The sequence below is a fragment of the Cryptomeria japonica genome, chromosome 8, assembly GCF_030272615.1.
Source record: "Cryptomeria japonica chromosome 8, Sugi_1.0, whole genome shotgun sequence".
Lineage (NCBI taxonomy): Eukaryota > Viridiplantae > Streptophyta > Pinopsida > Cupressales > Cupressaceae > Cryptomeria > Cryptomeria japonica.
Window position 1 is genome coordinate 172,062,656 of NC_081412.1, and position 8,970 is coordinate 172,071,625.

The following is an 8,970-nucleotide window of genomic DNA, read 5'->3' on the forward strand; positions in this document are numbered from 1 at the left end:
CTTTTAACAGTAATCCATCCCTCCTCAACCCTAGCAGCAACCTTTTGCCAAGAGGATGGATCCATAATAGAGGACCTCCCATCACCAGGAGGAACAGAGCCAACTTCCGGAGAGGCAAGGATAGCAGAAATCAAAGGATCAGACAAAGATCCAACATCACTCTGGGAAGCGGGAAGGTCATCCACCAAGGAAGAAGATCCATCAATCTTCAGACGATCATTAGGGATGCCACCGCAAGCATCCCCACACCTCCGAGCATCAGAAACAGAGGCAGCAACCAGAGGCTCGACCTGAGGAACCTGTGCAACCACCTCGGAAAAGCTTTTCTTTTTAATAAAGTAGTGCTCAGAGGAGGCACCTTTCCACCAAGAAGCAAATTTCTTTTTCTTCTTATCTGATTCACACCATGCAGCAACATGTCCAATTTGGAAGCACTTTTGACATCTAAAGGGGATGCCCTCAAAGTCAAGCGGTTGGACCCAAGATCCCAAAGAAGATTTGATTTCTATCTCAGCTGGAAGCCCTTTAGAAGCATCAATGTTAACCAATATCCGAGCATAAGTAGAATGATAAATTTGGTAAGATTCCTTATCAATCATTAGGAATTTGCCTAAAGCCTCCCCCACCTCCTCTAGCAGAGAGTCCGTCCATAGATGAAGGGGAAGGTTAGGGAGCCTAACTCAGATAGGAATCTCATTAAAAGAATCAGTAGAAGGATTAAAGCCCAAGAACTAGGGTTTAACCATCAAAACAAATTTGTCCTCCCAGCTGAAAGGATTTGTGCATAAAATTTTCAATCTATCCTCTTCATATTCAAATTTAGCAATGAAAAAGCCCTTAGCTGAAGGAAAAATGTTAACTGAACCTTTCAAAATCGGTTCCCAGCTTTGGGAAATCCAAGTGTGCAGCTGAGGAAGGCTTGGCCAAAAGCCCCGAAACCTACAAATCAGACCATGAGACTCAAACATAGAGGAGTTGTGGATGATCTCCTTATCAGTATCATTAGACACCCGGAAAGCCAATGGTTTGCAAACAGGAACAGTCAAAGGCCCCAAATCGCAAGCAGCCCGATCTGAACCAGAGGGCGCTGAATGCATCGAATCACTACCCTCCATATTAGTAACAGGAGTCTTGGGCTTGCAAGGTGCAGCCACAGTAGCCTCCTCTAGCAAAATGGCAGCATGGGAGCCCCTAGGAATCAGAGCAGACCCAACATCCACCCCTGAAGAGGGCAAAGCTTGCAAGGAAGTCGCAGAAGAAACCCTCGAACTGTTGGCTTTGGCCCGAACAGAAACTTCCATGCCCTTCGCAGCTCCCACAACATCCTTCACCGAGCTCCCCACAACAACAACAGGCAAGACGGGAATCGACCTTAGGGCTGCAGCGGTGGCAGTGGCATTCGGCCTTAGGGTTGCGGAAGCGGCAGCGGCAGCGGCTCCAGGCGACATAGTGAATGTTTTATCCATGATGTTATGATGCATAGTGATGATACTATTTTTACAAGTCCTGATATTTATATTCATCCATCCTTAGGTTCATGTTTTCTTAACATTGCATCATATAAGGATTTTATAGACAGTTAACATAGTCATAGCCAAAGGGTTCAACCAAGGATTATCTAGTTGTGTAGACAATAGATAAATATGCAAAGAAACTCAATGAAAAATACAATAAACACATGTTCCTTATGTATCCATAGTCATAATAGAGTTATAGTGTACCATAGTGGGTTTCCAACATGCTAGGCCTTGAAAATTTGACTATAAAAAAAAGAAATTATAAAAATTGAAAGATATGTTAATACAGACTCATCCAATAATTGTACATACATTCTTTTCCAACATGCTTTGCTAATTTCTAATGATCTTCAGGAGTGTTTAAATATCAACTTATAATTGTAGAGGATATTCTTAGTTGGTAGAAGATGGCACATATATTAAATCCTTTTGAAATTTTTAGGTACATCTTCTAGAATGTTCCAATAAAGGATTGATAATCTTTGTTTGGTCCAAGCTATAATATTTATTAGGCCCAATGTACCTTGCAATGTGTTCCTTAGCTCCCAAAAGCCTTGAGAAGTTGATGAAAACCTTGAAAAATAATATTGAATGTCTTAGTATTTTGATGTGCTTGTTAAAGGTCATAAATTATTATATGCTTTCATAATAAATATAATCTCATTGGACTTTTATGTCATTGAAGAATCCAAGATGAATATATGTTTCCAATGGCAAGGTGAAATATGCAGATGTAGTGAAATGTGATATAAAATTGTAATGAGTCTAATGTGAAATAAAACTTGTAAATAAATTGAACAATTAAAAAATATTTTGGTTAATACAAGATTGCTCGTACACCGTGGTATGCTCCTACATTAGATAACTTGGGTAGGTGACTTGTAAGCATAGTTCTAAAAAAAATAGTTCAATAATCTAATCACCCTCTCATCTAGTAACCAACCTCAATGTGCCCTGAAAAAATGGATAAGCTCCTATAATTAAGTCAACTATGTTTCTTCTTTCACCTCTACTAGTCCCAATCAAGGAACTAGGGCCTACTCCAAAATTTATTTTTTTGCATCTACTTATCATTCCCTTAAATTGTTTATTTTTTATCTTCCAGTTGACTCTCCAAGAACTAAATCTCTTCCATCAATCTAGTCTCCTTTTGTAGCTCTCAACCTATCTTTCTCAACTCAAACTAAAATTCATCTTGTAGACCACTTTCTATATTTTTCCTTATTTGTGGTATCCAACCAATACATGTTATATCCCCTAATCAATTCTGACAAAGTTCCTATTATTTTATTTGAGAAGTTCATTTCTACCATTTTTTCAGTATTATTTCATAATTTATCATGTATTTTTGTAAATTCTCCTACATTGTTCCTTATGTTTTTTTATTTCTATCATTTATTAATATAAATTGTCTCCAAAACTATCTCTTCAATTCATCACCTTCCCAATTATAATCTTCATTTATTACAAACAATTATATCATCCACATCATCTCTTTGTCTATCATCAACTCTAGGTTGCTATCATTAATTCAACAACTCTGATTTGTTATACCATAGAATAATAATTCACCTCTACTTCTTTAGCTAAATCATTACATCTTCAATCTTGATTTCACAGTACATAATCTCTTCCCTCTAATTATGTTGGTATCAATATCTTCTATTGCAATTATTAGTACCAAATATATCAATCTCATATCTAAATTCGACTTCAATTCACCCTTACCATCACTCCATACGCCTATGCTACAAACCATCATCTTCTTCATATATATTGTCTATGATCAGTCCCTTTCAACTTGAAATAATATCTCTCATATTTACACCATATTAAATATCATCTCTCCTAATGTCTACCCTCTCACGCATTCTCATTATATTTATTTCACTTTTTAATCCAACTCCCAATTACTTATTTGTTTTCACTAGGCATCCATAGTCAATTGTGACCGTTTGAAAATCATGTTACACCCAATCTACACTCGCCCAACATTTTCTTAACTTCACTATAAACCCTCCACTTTAACTTATTACCACATCAAACTATGGGGTACAACTTGTAGCAACAATCATCTCTCCAAAATTATATTATCATCAATCCATTTCACATCATCATATAGAAATTAACTAAATAATTTATATTTATTGAATTTATCATCCTAATTTGTCTTCTAATGCTAATTAAATTATTTGATTAATCTATCTAATCATTCTTCTAAAAATAATTAAATTAGGACTATTTATTCAATTAATCAAGCATTCTCCTAGATTCTAACCTTAAATAAATAATTTTAAAGTTTATTTATTTCATCCCATCATACATGTTTCCATTAATAACTACTTATTTAATACATATTTTCCTCTCACGTCATTAGTACACTAAAACCAATTCTTTAATCTACCTAATCATTTTCACAAATCAAAGTGTGATTAATCAAGGCAAATCTTGTCCAATTTTCTAAAATACATTTATTAGAAAAGTTATTTTCATATACATTTGACCCATGCTTACCACTTCTCCAAAAACATTCAAATGAAATCTCATCCATCAATATCTTCAAGAAGATCTTGACCATTCACATAAATTTTAAAAACTAAAGACATTTCGATCCTAGAAAGGTAAACTTTGATATCATCCTTTCATCATTTTCAAAATATTATAATAACATATCTTGTGAAATATTTTTAGAAAATCCATGAATGCTAGGAGGAGCATCCACATACCTTCATTTCCACCTCCAAAATATCGAGCAAATCCCAACAAAGTGTACAAGAAGAGACATTGAGAGGCTTGCGTGTAGTCTTGTATCTTTGGATTCACTTGTATCTTAAAATTTATATGAAAGTGTAATTAGGCATGAGGTAAAGATTTAGTTTCATATTCTCAAGTCTTGCATTTATGTTTTGTGCTCTCTTTAATCCATTTTCATGCTTCTTTCCATGTATATTATGTATCTTGATTAAGAAACTTGTGAAATTGTGAAGTCTTGTCTCTTCAAAGATCTTATTCAGACTGTCCACCTGCAAAATATTTTCAAACTGAATGTGAATATCCTCATATGCTGCACAATCAATAATGAAGTGTTGTTCAGTTTCAACTACCCCTTTGTTGCAGAAAATGCAGGTTTCTTCCCAATCTTCTTTGGGGACCATGCATCTGCCCATCTTACATCTGGACCCAATCCTCAGCTGAACAACTAACCTATTGGTGTGCTCCTTTGATTGACAGCACCCTGATATGCAGTTGCATGGGCCACACGTCTCATAGCCGTTGCAGCCCTTGTCATGTCTGTAAATATGGCTAATGCATTCTTGTCATTCAGCCAAACAAGTTCACACTCCCCACCGAATCTCAGAATTAGGGAGCTTACACTGACATCTGTTTCTCTGGGTAAATCAAATAAGGCAAATACAAGCCTCGGATCCATGTCAACCAATGAATTAAAAATGGGAGGTTGCACCTGCCCTGTGGTTTGCAATGGACCATTAAGTAACAGGTTGCGTGCTGGGGTTCTTGACTTTTGTGTGGCTTGTACAATAAAAAAGCGTCTTGGTTCCCATCCAGCCCAAAATACAGAAAGATTCCACCTTCCTGCAAGTAGCTTCAATATGTCCCTTTTCTCCTTTGGCACAGCATTGAAAATGTGGACACGAATACCGTTTGTGTTTATTTTTGTCCTTCCCAGAACTAAATATTTAAACCTGTCTTCAACATCTGAGACCCATTGAGGCTCTCTCCGAATCAAGTCAGCAAGCATTTCTGATGTTTTTCCATTCACCTCTTGTAGATCATCACTTGTTGAAATGTCGAAGGCATTTGCTAGAGTCTTCTTCCTCTCCAACTTTGCACATTCATCATCACATGCAAGCTTTCTCTGGCCCATTGGAACTCTGGTCAAATGTGACTCTGTTGGCTGAAGGGGAGCAGGCAATTTGTGATAAATAGAAGCTTCAAAGACTGGATCAGCTCTGATATTGTTACCTCCGGCATCACATGGAACTTTTGCTGTCATTCGACCACATGAGCAAGTAATAGTCACTGGAAATGTGCATCTGGTATCAGGGCAAGGCCTAGATGGGTGACACAGAGAAATACACATATGTTTGCAATCTCTACGACTAGCTCCACAAGTTTGCCCACATGAGATTCTGGCTTTAGATGATGAACTTTCCATGTAAACTGTGTCACAGGGTGGTATATGGCATGTCCTAGTACAAGCATGCATTCCACATTGCCTTGTTTTCCCACAAAGCTTATTGCATCTTATTTCTCGTGAACCACATAGAACATTTCTAAAGATTACATGACTTCCTACACATTTTTTTGCAGCACTGGCCGTGCAAGGAGGGCACTCTCCAAGATGGCAATTATGAGTTGCAGAATGTCCACATGGCTGAGGAATGGAGCAAGGATATGCACATGAAGGAATAGGTGTTCCACATGGTACTGGAGGAGGAATTGATGTCTTCCCACATGCACAAGAGAGATCAGTAAAATTAGTTTCAAGACATGGGGGCAGTAGCCACTATGGCAAAGTTCCTGGCAGTAATGTTGACCACATCTCATCTTTTTCCCACATGGCATAAGACATAAATGTGGACCCCAGTCACCTGTTTGAATATCAGACCGACCTCGATGTGACAGAGGGCAGCATTTTTCATTGCATCTGTGTCTACCACAGTTTTTCTTCTGTCCACAAACCTTTTCACACAAAAATTCTTTGTTGTCCTCTGTGACTGATGTTGTTTTCCAACAACTGACCTTTCTGGAAGAAGATCCACATCGACATTTCTGATCCACAGAAACCAGACAAGGAGGGCAGATGCCCTGGTGACAAGAATTTATGCATTTGTGTTTCCCACAAGGAAGAAGCTTTTCACATACTTCTGAGCATGTTGGCACAGGATCCAGGCAACTCTTCCTTTGATTTAGTATTTGTGTTTTACCACAGGGGCATGTTTTTAACTTCTGAGGTAATAAGTCACATTCTTTGCATTCTCCCGGATGACATCCCAAGCTGCAATTGTGATTTTGACACGAGAGCATCTTCATACAAAGATTCTCACATGCATACACACCACTTTTCCACTCTAATTCTCTATGGAACTCCAGGTTCCCGCAAAGCATCATGTTCTCTTTTTTCCCACAAAAGCATGAGGCATTTATTACAATAGTGCACGAACCACAAGGACCCTCATGGCATATTTTATCACAAAGATGTCGACCACAGGTAAGAAGCTGCTCGCACACTTGTCCACATGATTCAGCTGATTTCTGATCGGAACATCTTCCTGTAATTGTTTTTTTACCACATGGGCATGGCTGAGGTGCAGCCATTGCTGTGCAAGGAGGACAAGGGCCTGGATGACATAGGAGTGTGCAAGTATGGGGGCAACGAGACATTTCCTTCCCTTTATCAAGTGATTTTCCACATGGCTCTCCACATGAGTGTGGAGTCAGATAGAAATCATTGTATGGGTTTTGCATTTTTCCGCAGAAACAATAATACTGAAGATCCTCTGGTCTTGAATACTGCACTGATTGACAACCTGGGCATCTCCAATTCGATCTCTGACTTTGCCCAGCAGACAAATCTCTGGAAGTTGGAGCTCGTGCCCACTTCCTTATGCAATGTAGGTGAAAGAGTGCATAGCAGCTATTACAAGACCATATTGCCGCTGATTTTCCCACCATCTCATAGCAAATCATGCATTCCACCTTGCTTTTTTGAAGCTTCCGTTCAATCTCCTGAACAAGATTTGGCACGTTTGATCTGTCAAAATGAATAACCTCCTCACTTTCCTGCTTCAAAAGTGGCCGAGCATTAACCTCTGACAATGGAGCATGATACCTCCAATCGTGGCTGCTACTCCTGTTCATAAGTTCAAGATCCTCCATTTCTGATCTCTTATGATTTACAGATTGTGAAAAATGCTTTATGTCATTCATGGGGAGAATTAAATCCTGAGCTGATGAATTATGTCCAGACTTGGATGCTCTACCTCTACCTCTAGGAGTCCAAACCCTGCGCCCATTGGTGTTAGGGTTAGGGTTTTGATTATGGTTTCCTCTACCTCTAGGAATCCATGCCCTGCGCCCATTGTTTCCATACGAATTTTGCCTACCACTGTTATTGGTTATTTTTACATCCTCTGTGCTAGCACCCATTTCCATATCGATTAAACCCACACCCTGTACTAGTGAAATGTTTGTGTTTGATTTACACACAACTCTGTTAAGAGAAAACAAAAAATCAATATACAGTGGTTTCTGATTAAGAAGACAAACTACAAAAATAGAGTAGTTGATATGATGTACCTCCTTCAGAGTGTGGAGAAAAATGACGTGACTCGGTTGTTCAGTGCAACTAATCCACTCCGGGCAAAAGCTGAACACCTAATCAATACAATTCGAATGGATTTCCGAGTGGGAAAATGGGGCAGAGGCTTATGACAGGGAAGATCATTTACAGCGTGAATTTTGTCTCTTTTTTCCCTCCTTTAAAATTATTGAACTAGTAGGGTCAAGGGATATGTCCATATGATATTTATATAATTAGTTATATAATAATTAAAATCTATATATGTTTTGATATATTGTCATTCTTTTTGTTAAATATGTCTTATAATAATATGTTATAGCATATGGATGATTAATATTTTAAATTAACTTAATATTTAAATTTAATTGGTGAACAAATAAATATAATAGAAATTAAAAGTAATAGCTTAAATAGTATACGATGGAAAATAACATATATAATAGTCTTAAGGATTAATATAAATAGTGAAGATGTAAGGTAGAGTACATAGAAATTGAGGGAGAATATTAAAGACTGTTTTTATTTTTGTGGACCTCACAATAAGGTCTCTCTCTCTTTATATATATATAATCGTTACTTTTTTATTAATATTGCATTGTTTTTTTTTTATTATTATATTCTGATTTTAATAGTATTTTAATATTTTTTATTGTTACGTTAATATTTTAGTATTTTTGTATTATCTTATATTATTTTTACAATATTATTAAATTATTGGGGTTCTTCTTGTAGTGTTGGTTTCATATGGAATATAAGAAACGTTCTATTAAATTAGCTCGAGTGAAAAACTTCGTTTCCCTTCCTTTTTAACATAAAAATATTTTTTAATAAATAAATTTTGGGTCTTTTAATTGTCACAAGGAGGCGTGCACTCCCATGTTTGTAAAATTGATCATAGTGGAAATAGTTGGTTGCATAGAATAAATAGTTAGCAAACCGGTTGCATTTAATGCATGTTGTAAAACTTGTTGGGAAATAAACAAGTCAAGAGAGGCCAAGTTTGCATTATCAACAATAAATGCACTTACAATACAATCACTTTCATTCTCCTCTCTGCATCCACCATAGTAGCACTTTTGTACATGTGATCAACCTCCTTATGCTTCCCACCTACATTCAACTATTATA

The 8,970-nt window shown here is 37.1% G+C and overlaps 1 pseudogene; it reads right to left on the minus strand.

Annotated features, from left to right (window-relative positions):
• Positions 1–4,163: 4,163 nt before the first annotated feature.
• LOC131050617 (NF-X1-type zinc finger protein NFXL1-like) lies at positions 4,164–7,971 on the minus strand (annotated as a pseudogene).
• Between the last annotated feature and the right edge of the window lie 999 nt (positions 7,972–8,970).